Raw genomic sequence first — 23,583 nt, 5'->3', positions numbered from 1 at the left:
GGCGTTTCAAGGGACTATGGTGGGGGTTTCACATGGTTGCTCCAGTAAGCTTGGTCCTTAGTACCATCAGATTCAAGGTTTGTCTTCAGGGAAGTTTTGGGAAGAAGAAGATCTTTTTGCTGTCAAAGGACCCGACTACTCCGCCACATAGGGGATGGTGGAAGTGATTTAATAAAGGCTTCTCCTCCTAGTTGTGGGGGCTAAAGGAGAGTCACTAAAGTTTTAGTGCAATAGTCGAAGGGTGCCTCTAAGGGGTGGACGTAGGTTAGGTTTGACTAAACCATTATAAATATAGTGTGTTATTTCTAATTATTCTCTGCACTTTATTTTTATTATGATTAATTGCTTGGGTGAAACCTCTAATTAATATTTCTACTATTAATTTAATTCATTTTCACTACAAGATATAAAAAGATTTTTCTTTTAGTTAAAGAAGATTTTAAATATCTAATTCATCCCCTCTTGGTTAGCCTCAGGACTAGTTCATAAAGGTTTAACAACCCTTACAAACTTTCAAGTAGTATCAGAGTGAGATTCATAAATTAAATTTTTGAAAACTTTTGAATTTAAATCAATGGCTAATTTTTGTAATCGTAATATTATGAAAGGATATTCAAAACTTGACCATCTTTATTTGAAAATATTACTTTAAATTTTTGGAAAATTCACATGTATACTTTTGTGCAAACAATTTATTTTCAAATGTGGCACATGATTCTAATTGGTTATTCTGTATTATTACGTATTATAGAAGGAATTAGAATTGATATTTCTTTCAATCAATGGAGTAGAGTAGAACAAATGAATGCTAAATTGAATGTTAAATATTTGTATTTTTTTTCTTTAAATTTTGAAGATTGTATGTTAATATCCTCATATACTAATACCAAGAAAATTTGGGACAAATTACACACTACATATGAAGGTACTAGTGAAGTTAAGAAATTTAGGTTAAATATTTTAATGCATGATTATGAACTATTTTTCATGAAATCTTATGAGACTATACCAGATATATATACCAGGTTTACTTAAATAATGACATCATTATATACCTTAGGAAAAAAAATTTAAACTTTAAAAAAGTCAATAAAATTCTATGTTGTCTACTTGACAAGTTTGATGCCAAAGTTATTATTATTTGTGAATTAAAAAATTTGAATAAATATTATATTTATAATTTAATTGGCTCACTCATTACCTACGAGTAATATTTGGGCCAAAGACTTTTAGATGTTGGTGAAATGATAGTGTTAAAAGTTGAAGACATGGAGAAAAGTGACTTAGTAGATGATGAAAGTGATAAGTTTACAAGCAAATTTGAAAATATACTCATGCATAATCATCAACATTAACACAAGTGGAATAAGGATAAAATTGGTAAGAATGTTAAGATTTCGTTTGATGTTATTTATTTTGGGTGTAGGAAATCCAGACATATGAAAAATCAATGCCCTAATTTGGAAACTCTTTATGTAAAGGAAAAGGTAAAGCTAAGAAAATTATAAAAAGGGCAAATAATAAAAAGTAAAAAATCTCTTGGGTAGACCTAACTTCTGAATCATCAAACTAGGAGCAAGATAATTAAAGCCTTGCTTGTGTGTTTATTTATTTTGTGTATACATGTATGTTTTTATTCATTTTGTTATTATTTATTTTTTGAGTTTTCTTTGGGTTTTTTTTTTCTTCTTAGTGTTTGTTTTTGTTTCTTAAAAAAGTTAAATTAGTCTTTATTTTTTTTTTTTTTTTTTAATTAGTCTTTATTTTTTTTTTGTGAAGTTTTCTTTGATCAATACAAATGTATCACTTTTTACTCTTTAGAAAATCAAATCTGTTAAAAAAATCTTTATAAAAAAAATGAAAATTTTACCTCTTATATTTTTAAATTTTTATGTAAGTTGTGATTGACTTCTGTAAAAATAGCTAAATGAAGAAAACTCGTGATTTCATCTCTTTATCTCATTTCTTAATAAGGTTATTTTACTTTTGATCCAAAATCTTTATCAAATTATAAATTAGACTTTGAAATTAAACTTTTTTCATCTCCCTATATTTTAAAATTAAAGAAAGGAAGCATATTTGTTGAAAAGAAAAGATGCACAAAATGAACCCAAAAATAAAAAGATGCACAATGACACCAACTATGAAAAGATACACAAAGTGTGTCAAAAATTAAAAGATGCACAATGACGCCAAATTTGAAATGATACACAAAGTGTATCAAAAATCAAAAGATGAGCAAAGTGAACCAAAAATACATAAAGTGGCACAAAATGAGCCAACAATAAGTTAGCTTACCTTTATTGTATTTATTAAATCTTAAGAAAACTCTTTTATCTATTGATATTTTTTATACTTGAGTTTAAAAATTATGATTCTTGATTTACCAATTTTTTTATTAATCTTCTATTAGATATATTTCATGAAAGGTGTTTTGAAAAGATTAGTGTTTCCTTCTCTAGTTTGTTCCTTTATTTAGATATTAGCTTTAAAAGTTTTTAAGCCTTTAAAGGAACTTAAGCTTGGATTAACAATTTCTTAATCTCTAACCTTTTTGGGTTATGCATTATCAATAATGCCTTACTAAGTTTTTGAATAAAATCAAGAGGTAACTTTTTTATTCCAAGAAAATTTAAAATTTCAAACTGATTCTTTTAAAAACATCTTCTTCACTAAATCAAGGATTATTTCTTTTTTGTTAGTCGGTGTTTACTATTTAAGTTTTCTATGCTCCTATTCTTTTTGATAATATCAAAAGGAGAGAATATAATATTATTTTTGTATATTTGTTTTAGTTTATCTTTTTATCTAGTAATTTATTTTATTTTACTTATTTTATTTTAAAATAAAAATTAAAAAGAAAGTTTTTATTTTCTCCTATTTTTAAATTTTTATCTTAGAAAAGAGGGATTAAGGAAAAATACATTTAGTTTAAAAAATTCATTAGTAATATTTTTTATCATAAAAGAGGGGGAGATTGTTGCGACTTAAGCTCACAGGTTAATATTTTTTATGATAATAAATATTATGTCTAACATCTTTATATCTTCTAGTATTTTTTATTATATATTTGCTTTTGTATATACTAACATTTTCAGGAACACCATGCACCATCAAATGAAGAATTAGAGCTCAAGATTGGATAGAATAAGAATATGTTGTAAAGAGTCTATAATATTCATTGATGAAATTTATATTTCTTGAGTCAAGTATTGTAAATATATTTGATAGCTTGGTGTCCATGCATATAAACACTCAAGGGAGTGAGATATAGTCATAACCAAAAGTTCAAGTTTTGAACTAATTATATTAGATGATTTCGATCATCCAGGATGATCAGCTCATTAAACTAATCATACTATAAGATTTTGATCATCCATAATAATCCTTTAAGATCTTGGAAAAGTAGCTGCTAATAAAAATTTAAGCAAGGATTTAAGATTCAAATTTTGTTCTAATCATTATAGATGATCAATAATAATCATGCCTAAATTGTGATTAGGGGACTATTATGGTTAAATTATTCAATCAGATTGCCCTAGATAATCTGTATATCATACTAGACTATATGTACAAATTTGAACTGATCATCAAAGACTATCCTGAGATCGTCAAGGACTATCAAGTCAAATTTTACACATCGTAATAGATGATCCTACGATCATCCAGGATGGTATTTAGTACCAAAATTGAGTTTTTAGGGTTTTGTGAAGCCCTCTATTTAAGCACATCATACTGGATGATTATGCAATCGTACTGGATAATCTTTGCCGCCATAATTATTTTTTAGGGTTTTTCTAAGCCCTCTAATTAAGTTTTTTCAAGACACTTGGTAAGTGTCTTTGGCAGCCATTGTGTCTTCGTTCTTCCAGAGAAAACTTAAAGAGAGAACTTAAAAGGGAGAGAGGAAAGGGTGGAGTTTGAGAGGGTGAAGATCCTTAGAGAGGGTTTCAAGGGAGTGTGGAGGGGGTTTCACACGGTTGTTCCGGCAAACTTGCACCTTAGTACCATCGGATTCAAGGTTCATCTTGAGGGAAGTTTTGAGAAGAAGAAGATCTCTTTGGTGTCAAAAAACCCAGCCACTCCGTCACACCGGGGAAGGTGGAAGTGATTTTACAAGGACTTCTCTACCTAGTTATGGGGGCTAAAGGAATCAATAAAGGTTTAGTGTAATACTCAAAGGGTGCCTCCGAGGAGTGGATGTAAGTCAGGTTAGACAAAACTACTATAAATCTGGCATGTTCTTTTTGATTATTTTCTACACTTTATTTTTACTACGATTAACTTTGGGTGAAATCTCTGATTAACCCTTTTACGATTGATTTAATTTATTTTTGCTGCAAGATATAAAATTATTTTTCTTTTAGTTAAAGAAGTTTTTAAATATCCAATCATCCCCTCTTGGTTAGCCTCAAGACTAGTTTATAAGGGCTTAATAACCCTCATGAACTTTCTAAAAGTTGTATCTATCATAACATCTAGTGACTCCCTAGCCTTTTGCTACGTCAGATAGATGCACTAAGGTCAAAACAATAATACTACCTGCACCTCGTGAACCTCCAAAAAGTTAACCTTATGATATCGGACCAACATCCTAATTACCTGAAGCCATAGTACATGGTCGAGGTGGTACTTCCCTTGGCCTACACATAGTTGACTGTGTAGGCCTATGAAATCAAAAAATCTATCGAAACCACCTTATGGACACTCAGCAATCCAATGTCTAATTTGTCCATAATGAAAACACCTGTCTGATGCTCTATAACACTGAACACTATGTATTATACCACACTACTAACATAATGAGGCCTCACTCACTGAAACCCTAAAACCAATAACACGACCTCTATCTAATCCAGAAGATATTGCTATCGGTTGCCCCTCCTTCTAAACTTAGCAGGTCTAAACATGCTCTTCTTCCTAAAATGGCTATTGATAGTTATTTCACCACCAAATCTCTTCTTGCGTGTAGCACATTATTATTGCACTAATACTAGATCAGTCTCTATCCTCTTGGCCCTCTTGACCAACTGAGTAAAGTCTGTAATATCTTGTGCCAATAATGGCTACCTCAAAGCATCTCGGAGTCCCTCCAGAAATTAATAACACTTCTTAGAAGTACTAATTAATAGTGGATAAAACCTGGAGAGAGCCGTAAGCTCTGCCTCATATTGCATCACTGATATGCTCCCCTGAATCAACTTTAGAAAAGAGCTCTATAATTGTCTCCTAGAAGACAAAAGTATAAACCATGTCCTAAATGTCTCAGTAAACTCATATCAAGTAATCATGGTATTTACACGACACTGAAATTTCACTCTTTGTTGGCCTAACCACCAACGCTTTATCTCGCCATCAAATAAAAATGTAGCTAATGCAACTCACCTCTTAGAAAGATAATGCATCCCATATAAAGTCTATTTTATCCTCATCAGCAAATCCTTAGTTGCTCTAGGCTCAATAACACCTAAAAGTCTAGGAGGTTGTAACCTCATAAAATTCTACAAATATCTATCCATGTCATCAGATCCGGTACTAACAACCTATGTGTGAGCTTGACCAACTAGTTATGCCACTATACCTATAATATGTGAAATCACTTCAGAACTGAGTGTAAGAGCTATACCTTGAACCTGAGCTACCTGACTATAACTCTGACCCTTGGTCATAACTGGATATAATTGAGGTGGATTATCTATCCTAAAATACAATTGAATGTAACACATGCATGTAAAAAAAATAAAATAAAATGAGAACCCAAAACTACCCAGAATCATTGCACATGCTTGTATTAATTCTTATGGCTCTATTATAATTCACTTCTCCAACCTATGCTCTTATACAAAAAATCTTATCACAACCGGACTTGATATGACCTGATAACACATTGGTCATACCATATCTAATTATGAAAAAACTAACCGCAAGATCTGGTTGGAGAAGTACTAAAAAAACTTTTAATTTATATACTACATAGAGCCACTATTGAATGTAATATAAAATGATAAGACTACTTAATCTCAACATGATTTTTTTATATATCATCCAAAATGTATATAATCTTAAATCTATTTACAACAATGCTTGGCAACAGAGAGAACAATAGAAATAAAAGTTAGGCCAACAAAAAATTAAAACTAACCAAAACATATTACAACCCAAATCGGAGTCTATTATCCCAACTACTTGGCTCAAACCTTACCCTTCTTCTAGCCTAAAAATAAAAGAAAAATCATGAATGAGCTAACACAACTCAGTAGGCTATCATTGCCTAAAATAAAAATCAATAATCAAAACCCAAAGAACTGAGATCATTGTGCTAAATTCTATAATGAAATTAAATTCATTTAAATAAATACTAAAATAAACTAAATTATAAGCAAACACTTCATAATAGAATCTAACCTTGGTAGCCCATCAGCTCTAACATAACAATAATTAGGTAACAGAATCTCACCAACATAAGACATTCCCACCTCAATTGCCCATGATCACCCACTAGTGCCAGCATAACATAATCCCACCTCAGCCAGCCACTGATGCTGGCATAATAGAATCCCACCTCAGTTGCCCACTGGCATCAACGAAACAATACAGCACTTTAGAACATATCTTTCAATGAATTTCATTAATTAAGGCATAATTGGATTGAATTCAGAATTTGTCAAAATAACCCAATAATAGACAAAAGAAATAATACTATGTAACCAATTTACCACAAATTATGTAAACATCATCTGAAGCATTAATTGAACTGAAGCACTATGTTTAGATATCAAAATAAATTTTTTAGTAGGCAAAAATCATTGTTTTTTCAAATCACCCAGCAAACAATTTTTAAAATATTCTTAAAATGTTTGTAAATAAAGTGTCTATAACATATAAAAAGTTATGCGGTAAAAGTTTTACCAAAACAAAATTATCCTAATTTTTTAGTTACAAAAATACAAATTTGATCAGAAAAAATACAAAAAATACAAAATTATTGAAATCTGAAATAGGTAAAATGTAACCTACCTCAAAATGAGCAAATTTCTCAACTGGGGCGACGGACAAAAATCTCTCTACAACTTTCAAAACCCAACTTCATTCCTTCTCTCGCTTCTCTTTCTTCTTAATTTCCAAAAAGTTTTCTCTATTATACATAAACATATGGCTTGAATGAAAAGGCATGATTAGATTTAAGTGTTTTTGATTTTTTAATAATAAAATACTAATATTACAATATTAAAAAATCATATAAATTCTTTTAGCGATTCATAAAATTGTAGAAAAATATCCATAAATAACTTATTTTATTTAGAAATTTTTTGTAAAATCAGTTTGTAAAAAGGGCATCTGATGGTTCCAAAACCCCCACTTGTACCGTTAGGTGTAAATTTCTCAAAGAATTTCACCAGTGCCCAAAAATTATAAAAAAAATTAGGGAAACTAAAACACAACAATAGAGAAGTTATGAATAAGATGGTTTATGATTTGAGCTTACTAATGACTCCTGAATAAAATCTTGACTATTGTATGTCAAACTACAGTTTTCAAAATTTTGTGTTATAACAAACTCCATCTTAACTTTATGTAGTTCCTACATCTAGGGCATCTTGTGCTCTAACCATTTAGCACTGTTCACCATCTCACAGTGGATCTTCTTCTCTTTAAAGAGGGTGAACTCAGTATGCTTCTTCACCACTTCCAAGCACATCAATTTGGCATCCAAACCCCATGAAGAGGTGGCTAGAGCAGTACACTTTCTACTATTCATCCACTAGAGAGTTCATAGATGAACAGTCTAGCTTAGATGGATCCTACTCTAAAATATACTATTTTAATAGGATTATGGATAATACACAATTATTAAAAACTAACTTGATTCAACTTCAACACCCTGATTCTCACCTACTAATTCTCCCTTCTCACTGGACCTCGAGAGCTTCTCGGATGATGAATAACTCTTAGAACCTCAAGGGTCTCATCATCATCAACTAGCTTTTCCTATGAGCCATAATAACAGTCTCATCATCCCATGTGGGCAAGTCTAGAAAAAACACCTTCACTCTGGATGGTTTTGCAACTTTATTTCCCTTAAAAGGCATAGTAGGAAAAGTGCACTTGGTTCCTTCCCTTCTAGTGAGAGAAACTCTCATTCTAGTGAGAGAAACTCCTATTAGATTTTGAATTTTATTTGTTCACGATTATGGCGGGGGATGATCGACGGTCTTCGCCAGTGACCAATCCCTCCTCTACTTCTGGTTTGGATCATAGAAGGTCATGGGGTTCACCTCTGATTATTAGAGATCAATTTGACGTGATGAAGAAGCTTGATTTTCAGAAGAGTGATTTCTACCCTAGAAAGGGTAAATATCATATTGTAGAAATTGAAGATTTTCAAGCGATCAAATCTGTTAGTAAATATTATGCAGCTCACAAGAATGATTTTGAAGCTTCATCCTCATCTGGTTTAAATATGAAAGTTAATAGATTTTTGAAAGTGGGTAACATTGCTCTTGAAACTGTTATTTCTCTAATTTTCACGCAAGTGCTCGTCGTCTGATGTTTTATTTGATTGCAATGTGATGCCAAATTCACTTAAAGAGAAGATTATCGCAGTTAATTCTAGGACGGATATTGAGCCAGGTATTAATAATATTGAATTTCTCAAGTAAATGGATTATGTTAATGCTTGGAGAAAACCACATATAAGGATTGTTAATCCTCCTGGTAATGTTGAAAAGACTGAAGATGGATTGGCTATTAAAATTCAATCAAATGATGAGAAAGTTAATATTCATAGACTTCGTAAATTTATTGTGGTTAAGGTCTTTGGAAATTCTATCCCTTTTTTTGTCATTAGTACTGAGCTTCAAAGACAATGGACTCATTTAGGTGCTTTTCACCTAACTAATTTAGGAATGGATCAGATGTTATGTTCTTTCCATTCCATCGATGTTAAGGAGGCTATAATGAGCGGAGGACCTTTGTTTGTTGTCAAACACATCATTGGTATGGAAGAATGGACTCCTAGTTTCTCAATTCTTTCTATGAAGAATTTAAATTCTCCGGTATGGATTCGATTGCCACATCTTCCTTTATATTGCTGGGATGAAAATAACATTACTATAATTGCATCAAAAGTTGGTAAACCATTATTTATTGATGGCTATATGTTTAATTGGGCTAGAAGAGAGTTTTTAAGAATATGTGTTCATATTAACACTGATGAAAAGCTTCCATAAGGTGTATGGATTGAGGGATGTTATGGTCATTTTTTCCAAAAGATTTAATATGAAAAAATTTCATCATTGTGCTTTCATTGTGGGAGAATTGGCCATGATTCGCAAGAAGGTAGAATGAATATTAACCCAAAGAATGTAGATTTATCTGTTAAGGGTAATGTTGTATCTAATGGAATAGATTCTTTGAACTCTGCTTATATGAATTTTGAAAAAGGGAAAACATTCATGATGTTGTTCTTGTTAAAGGAATAGAGGAATATAGAGATGAATATGGTATGTGGATTCTTGTTAATCGTGGTAACAAAAGATTAATTCCTAATAGAATAAGGTATAATGCTGCTATTTCTAGAGTTAAATATGTTGAGAAAATCAATACTAAGTCCAATTTGGTGGATGATAAGCCAAGTTCAGTTTTGAAGAGTCCGAGGGAGGATAAGATGCTTAATGTTGATTTTCCAGAAGGTAATGTTGAAGGTGCAGATATACAAATCATTTTTTTATAAGAATGATAATCTTCTTATGCAACTGGTTGGAATTGAGAATACTAAATGTGATATTGATAACGATATATTGGAAGAAGGGGAATATGTTCCTGCAATTGCTGCTAATGAAGATGAAAAAAAATGGCGTTATTCTTTCTATTCAAGTTGAAGTCACCGGTGATGAAGTTGATAAGAGTGATCATTCTTTGGTTATTACTTAAAAAGATTGTATAACTAAATCGAAATAGGAATGTGTTCCTCTAGTTGTTGATAAAGAAAACGAAGAATTTCATAATATCTAAGAGGAGCCTATTAGTGATGAAGCTGGAAAGAATGACCATTATGTTTTTATTAAAGATAAAGATGGTATTACTGAATCGAAGGTATTTATTTTCAATCATAAAGGTGTTTATGTTTGTAATAAACATATTTGTAATACATCTGAGAAGAAGAATGATGATTCTAAAGTATCAACTAACCGGAAGAAGGATTTTAAAAAATTTGGACCTCTAAAGAGCAGCCTTAGAGGTAGGAAAGGAGGTGATAAGGTGAATAGTGCTGAGGGATACTCCCCATTACTTTCTTAATGGATTCTTTGATGTTTTGGAATTGTAGGGGAGCTAAGAAAAAAGAAGCTTCCCACTATCTAAGAAGTGTGATTAAAGATAATGGAGTGTTCTTTATTGGCCTTGTGGAAACCAAATTGGCTTCTATGGATAAAAAAGAAGTTAGTACAATTGTTGGGAGTGAATGGGATTTCTTTCATGTTGATGCTAAAGGTACTTCTGGTGGCATACTTGCTCTTTGGAAGAGTACTTTTTCTTCCTTTACTGCTCTTACTTCATCAAATCAATGTATTATTAGGACATTAACGGATCCTAAGGATATTACTTGAACTATTGCTATTATTTATGGTAATAAGAATGTGTGTGAAAGAAGGAAGTTGAGGGAGCTGATTGAAGGCTATACATCTATATCAGATCCTTGTATTATTGGGAGAGATTTTAATTGCATACTTTCCAAAAATGAAAAAAAAAGGAGGTAAAAGATTATTGTTCTAAAAAAGGCTGCAAGAGATGGACTTTTTAAATAGGAATGATTTTCATGACATTGGATTGAGGGGACCCAAATTTATATGGTGTAATAACAAAGAGGGATGAGCTCATATTTGGGAAAGGCTTGATAGAATTTGTCTAAATTCTAAAGCTTTGGATCTTATCCCGTTTGCAGTTATTAATCATTTGGCTAGAGTTTCTTCGGACCATTGTCCCATTCTTATAAATCTTCTTAATGAGCATGTTTATTTTCAGAAATCTATCAAATTTGAAAATGTGTGGTGTTCTTATGATTCTTCTTGGGGTGTGGTTCAGAAAGCTTGGCACAAAGTTGACTATGGATGTGATTCAGATATCCTTCATAAAAAGATTGCAAGAACTCTTAAAAGTCTGTTTGACTAGAGTAAAAAGAAATTACAAGACTTAAATAAAATGAAAGAAGAATTGCAAGCAAAAATTGTATCACTAAAAGAGGAGGAGAGTGTCATTGGTTTAAGCCCGGAAAAGCTTGTTGTTTTGAGGATGAAAGTTCATGAGCTTAATGTAACTCTTGCTAGATTATCAACGTGGTGGAGGCAATGCTCGAGAGCTCAATGGTTGGATGAAGGAGATAGCAATTCAAGATTCTTTCAAATTTTGGTAATTCTAGAAGAAATGGTAATTTTATTCATCAAATTAAAAATTTGAATGAAATTCCTATTACCGATCCTGATGATATTCATATAGTTTGTAAGGATTTCCTTATGAAGAAATGGAACTGCAGGATGATCTTTGGATGGTTGGTTGAAGCTAAAAATGCGCAATATGCTAAATGAAGATCAAAAGAAGTTGCTAATGGCAGATTTTCAAAAGCAAGAATTGATTTCTATAATTATGAAGATGGACAATAACACGTCTCCGGGAAACGATGGGGTGAATTCCTTCTTTCTTAAGAGCTATTGGAATATTATTCATGTGGAGGTTTGGAATGTAGTGAAAGCTTACTTTGAATTGGGCTGTATGCCTAAAGATTGGAAAGAAACAATGGTTGTCTTTATCCCAAAGGTTAGTAATGCTAATGAAGTTAAAAATTTCAGACCAATTAGTTTATGTCAAACTATATACAAAGTGGTGGCTAGTATGATATGGAATAGATTAAAGGAATGTATTCCAAATGTTGTTTCAGAACAACAAGTGGCATTTATTCCATGTAAATCAATTTCTTTTAATTGTCTTCTCGCTCATGAGATCATAAATAAATTTAGATTCTCAAAATCTAAGCCTAGGTTTATGATGCTTAAACTTGATATGGAACATGCCTATGATAGTATGTGTTGGGAGTCATTGAATCAGGTCCTATTGATTATGGGTTTTCTGGATATGTTTATTAAGTTAATTATTCAATGTGTTACTCATCCCAAGTTTTCAATTATTATTAATGGGAGAAAGAGTAAATGGATTCATGCTAAATATGGATCTAGACAAGGATGTCCACTTTCTCTGGGACTTTCTATCTTATGTTCAGAACTATTATCAAAATCTTTTTGGGAAAGAGGATAGGAGCTTGGTATTAGAATTGTTTCTAATACTCCCAAAATTTCTCATTTGTTATATACCGATGATGTAATGATTGTTGCTAAAGCTTCTTCATCCAATGCTAAGTGTATTAACAAGATTATGGCTTATTACTATTAGTTGACCGGACAAAGGATTAATAAGAATAAATCAGAGATTTTATATGGGAAATCTATTTCTCGGAAGGCTCAAAAGAAAGTAGAAAGAATTTTGGGTTTTCATAAAGTCAAGGAACTCTTTTATCTTGGTGTGAAGTTGGCTACTAGGAGAATAAAGTTTGTAGATTTTAATTTTATTCTTAGTGAAGCTATGAATAAGCTTAGTACTTGGGGCTTATGAAATTTATCTTTACCTGGAAAAATTGCTTTGGTGAAGTCAATCTATTCTTCTATTCCTCTATTCCATGACCCATTCATTGGTTCCTAAGAGTATTCTTTATAATTTAGATAAGTGTTGTAGGAATTTTCTATGGCATAAGTAACAAGGGAGAACAGGTATGTATTACATTACTTGGGAGACTCTTTGCAAGTATTTTGATCAAGGAGGATGGGGTATTCATGGGGCTGTTCAAAGACAAGGACCTTTAAGAGATAGAATTGCATGGCATTTTATTCAAAACCAAAATTCTTTGCTTAACAAGATTATTTCAGCCAAATATGGAAATGATATTTGGAAAGAAGATACAATGAGAAATTCTTCTACAACTTGGTGTATTTTGAGAGACGATGCAATTTTTTTGAAGCAATTTGTTAAATGGAGAATTTCAAATGGGGAATCTATTAGTATCCTAAATGATACTTGGATATTGGATAGATGTTTGAATAAGTGGCCATCTTTTATCAATATTCATGATACAGATGAAAAATCGGTTTTAGCTTTGTTGGATGTAAATGGTGAGTGGAATAAGGAGGCTATGCGTAATCTCTTTTCAGATAATTTGATAGAATTAGTTGATGAAATTCCTGTAGATAAAGACTCGAAACATGACCATTTGGAGCTGGTTTCAAATAATAATGGGAAATCAATTGTTGCAATGGCTTTCCAGATGCGAATAACTATGAAAATGATGTTCTTACATCAATTGGATGAAAAAATTTAAGCTAATTCCTAAATTAAAATGTTCTGGTGCAGGCTTTGAATAAGGCGTTTCCAACTAAGAGCTGAATGAAATATAGAAGACTTCTGGAGTACAGTACGTGTCCTAGAGGCTGCAATGAAGATGAAAATAATTATAATATTGACAATGTTGTAAACTGCTAGAAATCTTTCATGTGCTGGAAAGATGGGGAATCCAATTGCCAAAACTCAACGGAATGTCTGGTTGCTGGAAAGAATTGGAGAAGATATCTCACGTGAATCCTGATGTGGTTAAAATTTATTTGAATGCTGTTTATCAGAATTGGAAGGCTAGGAATTATGTATAAAGGTTCCTTCTTCTAATTCCTTAGCAGCTAATTTTTTATCTTATTCATTGCAACCTTTCTTCATTCCGATTTACAAGAACTGGGATACTAATAAGCATTCTTTGTTGTCTAAAGTTTGGTATCCCTCACCTACAAATTGGATAAAACTAAATGTGGATGCTTCTTTGATGGATTCTAATAAAGCTAGTATTGCGGGTGTTCTTCGGGATCATAATGGAAGATTTCTTATGACTTATGGAAAGAAGATGCTTCATTGGGACATCTCTTTATTGGACCCAATTGCTATTTTTTATTTTAAAAACTTTATTCAAGGATGGATGAATGAAATAAATGGTATTATTATCGAAGGTGATAATATCAATGTGATCAAGCTTCTTCAAGATTCAATAATGAAGGCTCGGAATAATGTGGTGCATAAAATGGATTTTTCTTTTTTAGATTGTTTTCATAATGTGAATTTTCATTTTGTGTCTAGAGAGGGTAATAAATTGGTGGATGGTTGTGTTAATTATGGCTTATTAGGGGTTTTATTGGGATTGTTTTATGTTTGGGGACCTTCCTTCAAGTATTGTTGACTTGATTAGGAAGGATTGTGATAGTATTTCTATCACATAGGTCTTTGTATTTATTTTGTTTCTTTTTTTTTAATGTAATTGCAGTTCTTCAAAAAAAAAAAAAGGCATGGTAGGATCACTCTTCCCCTTAGGCCTCTCTCCATCGGTACTTTGCCCAACTTTAGAATTTTTATAAGTAGGCTATTTCTATTACATTGTTAAGGTTATTTTCTATGGCTATGCAAATCTCTATAACTATAGCAATGAAGTTGGGCAGCAACTAAGTGGGAACCACCCTATAAAAATTCTGAAGTTCTTCCACCTCTACACGAGAGAAATCTCAGTGATAGATGGTTGACAAGAAAACACAGCTCCTAATCCAATGATGAGTTGATTCACTTGTCCTATACCACTACATTAATAGAAAAATCCTCGTGGTAGAAGAACATAACCTTAACAATTTACTATAAATACTCATTGGTCGGTTGAGTCCTAAAAAAATTCTTCTCGTGATGGAGTGTTTTAGCACGTTTGCATAATCCAAGCATTCTTTCTTTAAAGTTTTGAATCAAGAAACACTAAATGGGTAAAGTAGATTTTTGCCCTCATGGTCCTACTACTTCTATTTATAGTTCAGAACCCAACACATAAAATTCTTGTAGAACTTAAATAAAATTTAATTCATGAAGATATCACGATTTCCTCTCATCATTATGAGATTTGCATAGCCATAGTGCACCCATTACTAGTAGTCAATCTCAAAATTCATTGCAGGACCACCTCACCATTCTATTCGACATTGAATAGTGTTTAATTTTTCTCAAGAAATTAGAAATTTATTTATACACACAAACGAACACATTCGAGCCCATGGATAAATACAACATGAAAGGAAAAAATAAATCAACATATATGGTGACCACATCGGGCATGATCCAGTATAGGATTCTTCTCCATACTCTAGTGCTAATCTTTGCATTCAATCATGGTACTCTACAATATATTGAGTATTCTAGTAAAAACCCTCCTTATTAGCCAAACTAAGAAATGCTAGCAATTCAGCCTCTATTGTGCTCATGCGACTCAAAATGGTCACCATCTCTTCTCCTACACCAATGCCAATCAAAATAGCAGCCTCCCCTTCAACAATACCATGCTTACCTACACCCTTGCTCTTGGCCCCAAACTCCAAACTCATCAACCTACCAATAATTTTATCCAATGAAATCTTCCCAGGGGAAAGGTGGGATTAGTAAACATAGTATACAAAAAGAGGAAAATAATTACTCAAGCATCTTATCCAAGCCCAATCCTCTGTTACCTCTTTAACAACCCTCGCAACAGCAACAACAGTCCTCTCAATGATTATCTCCTACTCATTAATACTCACACTTTGCTCAAGAACTTTACTCATGCTCCCTCACATACTCCCAAGACTAAAAGGATGATTCCCTTAATCCTCCAGACCTTCAAACACAACAATCATGCCTCCCTCCATGGGAATTATAAGAAAATCCACCTCATTTATCCTCAGAACATGAGTAAATGATCTATCATTTCAACAATAATTAGCTCCCCATTACCAACTAGATTTCTCATCAATAGAGAATAAATGGTCAGAACACTTGAGTCCATGGATACACATCCTTCTTCTCAATAGACCACCCTACTAGGTGTTGCCCCCTCCATATTAGAAACTTCCATCCCCAATAAGGTTTGTGCTATCTTGTAGGTGACTCTTCAGGTAGCCCGATGATCCATCTCACCAAAACTAAGGCATATAGTTGGACATAATTACATGTTTGCATTTGAACCAAAGCAGATATTTATAGAAAAAATAGGCCATGAGGCCATCCAAGTCCTAGGGAAACATATACCTCAAATTCATAAAGGCTTAATGGTAGTAGATTTGCATTTATTCATGATCTTTTTTTTTTAAGGTATTCATTTATCTGACCTTTTTTACATCTGATGTTTAAAGGGTCATATAAATTGGGGAACTAAATGTATACCCATTAAGACCTATGCAAGTACCCATTCGCAGGTATCTTATAGGTTCCATTTTGGTAAAGTGATAGGAGAATGCACTTTAATTTTAAAATAGCTCATTCAAGGGCTCTGCATAAATGCAATTTAATTGATATTCCATTTATTATAGGGAGTAATAAGGATAGGAAAATCACATAGTTAAATACTAAGTGTCTGAATTATTTCTTTTTTTGCTTTAAAAATTGAAAACTATATGTGTGTTTCTACATGTACTATCAAGAAAGAGATTTGGGATAGGTTGTGTATCACCTATGAGGGAATAAGTGAAGTTAAACAGTCTAGGCTAAACATTCTTTTATATGAATATGAACTTTTTTGCATGAAACCTAGTGAGAATGTATATGAAATATACACTAGGTTCACCCAGATAGTAACATCCATGCATGCAATAGGTAGAGAACTTTCAAATTCTGAAAAAGTTAATAAGATTCTATAATGTTTACCTTGTTCATATGATGCCAAGATAACTACAATCACTAAATCTGAAGACTTAAATGTTTATTCCATTGATAATTTTCTTGGGTCACTCATTACTTAAGAGCAAGGAGTGAGTTAAAGGCAAAGTGATTCAGGAGAAAAGAAGAAGGAGAGAACTGTAGCACTAAAAGTAAATAATTATGATACTGATAGTTCTGCAGTAGATGAGGATAATGAAATAGCCTTTATGACACGTTTGTTAAAGAGCTTTCTAAAAAGAAAATAGAGGCATCATCAGAATAATTGGAGCAAAGGTAAAAGCCTCAAATCTATGATATAATTTACTTCGAGTGTAAAAACTATGCCACCTTTGAGCTGACTGCCCAAACTTGAAGACTCACGCAAATAAGGAGAAGTGTGAAGAGAAGCCAAAGTATAAGAGGGCCAAGCAAAAAACATAAAAAGCTTTTCGAGCGGACGCTACCTCAGAATTGTCAGAATAAGAAGCAGAGGAGGAGGCATGTCAGCTTTCTTATGATGAATTATTTATTATTTTTGAAAAAATTCAAGTATCGTATTTGAAGCTTAATAAAATGCATGCAAGTCTTAATACTGAATTTTCTACTTTGCAAAAAGGGCTTGCTTGTTTAATTACCTAGCACTCTACTTTAGATAGTAATCATATGACTTTATTAGAAGATTTTGATGCATTAAATAAGAAGCATATCGACCTATCTAATACACATAATTCCTTAAAAATATCACATATTGAGCTAGAAAATACATTTAAGGAATTATAAGAACTTATATGTCAATTAGATAGCAGTAAGCATACGTTAAAACTAGAAGTGCAAAGCTATGAAAATGCAAATAAAATTTTAAGAGCAAAAATTATTGCTCTAGAGAATAATAAATCACCACCTTTAATAACTCAGTGGCACAATCCCTCAATACAGCATGCATCACATAAATCTAAGAAGTGGCACCATCACCCACATAGGTTAGTGAACACATTCCCTAGTGTTTGGTGTTACACTTATGGAATATTAGGACACATAACTACACATGCACTATCCTTCATAGGACATACTTAATGTGGAGGCCAAAATTATATGCATCACAACATAACATGCATTCATGTCATTCATTCAAGCATAAGGTGAAACTCAAGCTCACTTGGTTTCCCAAATCTAACATTTAAATGACATTATAGGTGTGCTCTCACAAAAGACCCAGTGAGAGCATATAGTGCCTGGACAGTGGCTACTTGAGGCATATGACTGGTGATATATATGAAGCAGTTCATCACACTGGAGGATAGGTTAGGAGGCAAGGTGATATTAGGAGACAATACTACTAGGAAAGTGATGGGCTCAATTACAATTGGAACTCTAAATAATTTATGATTGAAAATTATCTTGTTAGTTGATGGTTTAAAGTATAAGTTATTAAGTATTAATATACTATGCGATAAATGATTTGATGTAAAATTTCTTTCTAATAAATGGATGATTAGTTTACATAAAAAAATTGTGTTAGAAGAAAAATAGATGAACAATGTTTATATGTTAGACTTGAACTGCATTGAATATTCTAATTCATTATGCCTAAAAACTATAATTGATGAATTTTGGCTATGGCATAGGATACTATGTCATGCAAGCATAAAGACTCTTAGGAATATCACCCAAGAAAATCTAATTAGAGGCATAGCTAAGTTAGACTTCACTAAGAATCACCTATATGATGTCCGCCAACTAGGAAAATAAATAAGATCTTGATTTCATTCAATCAATGACATTAATACTTCTAGGAAACTAGAAATCCTTCATATAGTCCTAATTGGACCTATTAGTATAACAAGCTTAGGAGGAAAGACATTTGGATTTGTAATTGTTGATTACTACTCTAGATTTACTTGGTTAGAATCTTAACAAATAAGAGTGAGTTACTTGAGGAATTTAAAACATTCTCCACCTGAATTCAATAAGAATAAGGATGTGTAATCTCAATAATTTATAGTGATCATTATGGAGAGTTTGAGAATGATAAGTTTGAATCCTCTATCAAGAGATAGAAATATAATATAATTTCTCTACTCCTAGGACCTCTACCCTAATATAATAGAATAGCTAAAAGAAAAAATTAAAACTTTGGTGGGCTACTAGGGCAATGCTAGCTGAGTATTCACTTCCTCGGTATTTTTGGGTAGAAGCAGTGAATACCACTTATTATGTTCTAAATAGGGTGAATGTTAGATCCAAATTTAATAAGATACCCTATGAACTCTTTAAGGGTAGGACACCTAACCTTTCTCACTTGCATGTTTTTTGGTAGTAGATGTTCCATCCTAATCAATAAAAAATCACCCTTAGGAAAATTTGATCCCAACTTTGATAAAGGTGTCTTCTTAGGTTACTCGTTTATAGGTAAGGCCTATAAAATCTTCAATAAAAGGACCCAAGTAGTAGAAGAGTCTACCCATATGGTATTTGATGAATCATATGAGACCTTTGAACCTAAATTTAAAGAAGAAGAAGAAGAATAAGTGGAGGTCATTCAAGGGGTAGAAACCATTGGTATAAGAGAAAGAGTATAACCTCAAGAAGTATTACCTAGAGATTGGAAATATTATTCTAGTAATCCTAAAGAACTTATTTTAGGAGACCTATTTGAAGGTGTTAAAACCAGGCATGGACTTAGGAAGGAGGTTAGTCATTCAATCTTTATGTTTATGAAAAAATCCACCAATATAGATCAAGCCCTTGCTGATGAATTCATGATCCTAGCAATGCAAAAAGAGATAAACTAATTTATTAGAAATGATATGTAGTAATTAGTCCAGAGACTTAAGGACCAGCAAAAATAAGATGAATAACTCTGAAACCGTAATAAGGAATAAGGCCAAACTAGTAGCTAAGGGGTATAACCAGATCAAAGGAATATATTTTGAGAAAACCTTTACCCCTGTAGTTAGACTAAAAGCCAATAAGGTGCTGTTAACCTTTAATTTCTTTAAGGGGTTTAAGCTATATCAAATGGATATTAAGAGTGTCTTCCTAAATGAGGTGATTCAAGAGGATGTTTATGTTGAGCAACCCCCAGGGTTTGCAAACTCGTAATTTCCTAATCAAGTATTAAAATTGAAGAAGGCCTTATATGGATTGAAGCAAGCACCTAGAGCATGATGTAAAAAGCTGAGCACTTTCCTTTTAGATCGAGGATTTGCTAAGGGTAGTGTAGACACCACCCTTTTCCTAAAGAAGAAGTAGAAGACTTACTCATTGTTAAAAAATTTATTTCGATGACATCTTATTTGGATCCTAAAAAAAAAACCTATGTGATAAATTTTCAAAAAGTAATAAGTATAGAATTTGAGATGAGTATGATTACAGAACTAAGCTACTTGTTGGGATTTAGTGTAAAGTAGATGGATGATGGAACCTTTCTTAGCCAATATAAATACAATAAGTGCATCCTTAAAAAAATATGAAATATATAATGTTAAGTCCATGAACACTCCCATGTGCTCCATTATTTAATTAGACAAGGACCCAAATGAAAAATCAATTGAACATAAAAAGAATAGGAAATAATTGGATCACTTATTTACTTAACTGCTAGTAGACTAGATATTATGTATAGTGTTTTCCTTTGTGCTAGATTTCAAGCTGATAAAAAAAAATCCCACATAACCATTGTTAAGAGAATTCTTATATACTAATTAGGTTCTCCAAACCTAAAAATTTAGTATCCTAGATACAACACTTCTTTTGATATAATAATATATTCAGATTCTGATTTTGTAGGATGTATGGTAGATATGGTAGATAGAAAAGCATTTTTGGAATCTGCCAATTCAAAGGATAATCCTTAATTTCTTGGTCCAGTAAAAAACAAAACTCAGTAGCCCTTTCCATAGTTGAGGCAGAATATATAACAGTAGGGAGCTATGTTGTTCAAGTCTTATGGATAAAGCAACAACTCTTAGATCTTAGACTATCTATAGGAACCATTCCAATTATGTGTAACAACACTTGTACAATTTGCATATCCAAAAATCAAATTCAACACTCCCATACAAAGCATATAGATATTAGGCATCACTTTATAAGAGATCATATAGCCAAGGGAGATATAGAATTGCATGATCTAGCTGTAGGAGATCAATTGGCAGACATCTTCATAAAACCCATAGCCTATGACACCTTTAGCACCTTGAGTACAAAATTGGGTGTTATAGATATTAATGCTTAATTCAAGATTAAAAAAAAATCATTTGAAAGCATTCATTCATATGTGTTTAAAATTGCATGTGTTTGTTCATATACATGTTTATGTGCTATTGATTTGTTATTTGTGAAAAAAAAATTAGTTTGAGATGTTTCCTGATCATCACACATACACCTCATTGAGTCACACAATCTTTAAAAGTTTATTAATATTGTAATATATGATCCATGTTCATACTGTACTATATGTACCTATCATAACCCCATATTCAAATCAACAGTCCAGATTAAATCAATAAAATATTTACATCATACTATACGAACCTATACTTATATTATATGATCCATGCATCATTAACCATTGAGGAAATTAATCTATTTTATACAAAATTATTTCCAATCATACTATGCGATACCTATCTCCGTATTGTACAATCTATGTGTCCAATTAGATCTGGATAGATTTAATTGGGTTGATAAGATAATAATTGCACTTCTTATTATACAAATAACATAATGTACGATACTTTTCATCAATGCCGTACCGATGATGCCTCGTGATGAACATAATTCCTTAAGATCATCCAATACGATACCTTGATCATATTGTATGATTTGACTACTTTTTTTGACATGTCATCCAGAATTATTAACTTACCTGATCATACTATATGAATCTTGATTGTACTATATGATGACCTAAAAATCTATAGATTGGAGTGATGGATGGTTCGCTTAACTTCTTTCAACATCTACTCTCTAAAATGTCCTATCAAATGGCTAGTGAAAGCAATCGAGGTAGAATGGCTCAGAGGAGCTACTTCTCGTCTCGTTATTTTGATGATCATTTTCTCTCCTCCATGGATAAAGAAGCCTACCATAAGTATAAAGAGGCCAAAATCTCTCGGTCTTGAATGCTAAATCAACCCACCCTTAATATCGAGGTGATGAATGTTGAGTCTAGTGAATAGGTTGTTAAACCTAAGTTAATGTCCCAAGGCTACCAAGAGAGGGGGTGAATTGGTTTTTTTTTTTTTAATAATTATTCCTCTTTTAAATGAGTTGAACCGAAAATAAACTTTAATGAATTTTTATAAAAAGTTTTTTTTTTCAACCACAACTTTTTAAACATAAAAATGCAGAAAATAAAAAGCAGTGAAATAAATGACACAAGACTTATAGTGGATCGGTCTAAACCAGACCTACATCCACTCCCAGAGGCACCCTCTGAGTATTGCACTAATACCAATAGTGTCTCTCCTTTTGCACCCACAGTAAGGCGGAGAAACCTTTACAAACACTCTTTTCACCGCTACACGGTGCGGCAGAGAACCGTCATCCTTTTACACTATCCCCAGTGTTGGCAGAGAACCGTCATCCTTTTATACTATCCCCAGTGTTGGCAGAGAATCGTCATCCTTTTACACTTTCCTAGTGTGGGCAGAGAACCCTTCATCCTTTTAAACTCTTCTAGTGTGGGCAGAGAACCCTTCGTCCTTTCACACTCTCCTAGTGTGGGCAGAGAACCCTTCGTCCTTTCACACTCTCCTAGTGTGGGCAGAGAACCCGATCTCCTTGACAGATCTTCTCACAAGAAATCTAGAAGTAAGAAAGAAAAAGAGTGAAGTAATCTCAAATCACAAATAGGAAATCTTACCTTTGAACACCAAGCGAAGCCTTCACGCTCTAGTGGTATAAATCCTTCTTTGAATACTCTCTCTCACTCTCTCCTTGACTCTTCTTTTCAATAGGCATGAAGATCAAAGAGCAAAAAGATTGGGTGGTAGTCTAATTTGGACTATATATACAAAAGATAAAAAAAAACTACCCAAAAACTGCTAGTTTTCAATTCTGTACGTAGTGGATCGTCCCGTACGATTGTGGATCGTCCCAGACGAATTTACTTAAAGTGTCAGAAATGATCCCAATGTATATTTGTACGAACTATGTTCGTACACGCTCATCGTCCCGTACGAACTAGGTTTGTCCAGTATGAAATGGTTATTTCATAGGTCGGTTCCCAAAATTCTGCAGGACGTAACTAACTGGGCTAAGTCGGTTCAGTTCGTCCTGGGACGAACGTGTTTTGTCCTGGGATGATTTTATACAGAGAGTTTCGTCCAGGGACGAAGGTACATTTCATTATGTACGATCTCAAATAGAGAGTTTCGTCAAGGTACGAAGGTTCATTTCATCTTGTACGATCTCAAACAGAGAGTTTCGTCCAAGTACGAACAATGCTTTTCGTCTGGACGAACAGTGCAAGGTGAGAATCTAGAGATGTTCGTCCCTGGATGAATATAAAATTCATCCTGGACGATTAGGACTTAGAAAAATTTTCTCCCCGCTTGTTCGATCCATTGCTCTTCCTAGGGGTTAATTGACATGATCGTCCCATACGAACTAGATTCGTCCCATACGATCAGTTCACAAAAATTATTTCCCCAAGAGTGTGTGTTGTGATTTTTCACTCAATTACAATCACTCCCTCTCATTTCAAAACATATAATTTACAGATGAATATTTGCTAAATTTGATTTGAAGTCTTTATTGCTTGGAGTTGATTTTCCTAAAATGTTAGTACAC

The sequence above is a fragment of the Dendrobium catenatum genome, unplaced genomic scaffold (genome assembly GCF_001605985.2).
Source record: "Dendrobium catenatum unplaced genomic scaffold, ASM160598v2 fragScaff_scaffold_315, whole genome shotgun sequence".
Lineage (NCBI taxonomy): Eukaryota > Viridiplantae > Streptophyta > Magnoliopsida > Asparagales > Orchidaceae > Dendrobium > Dendrobium catenatum.
Note: the sequence above shows the minus strand (reverse complement) of the source record.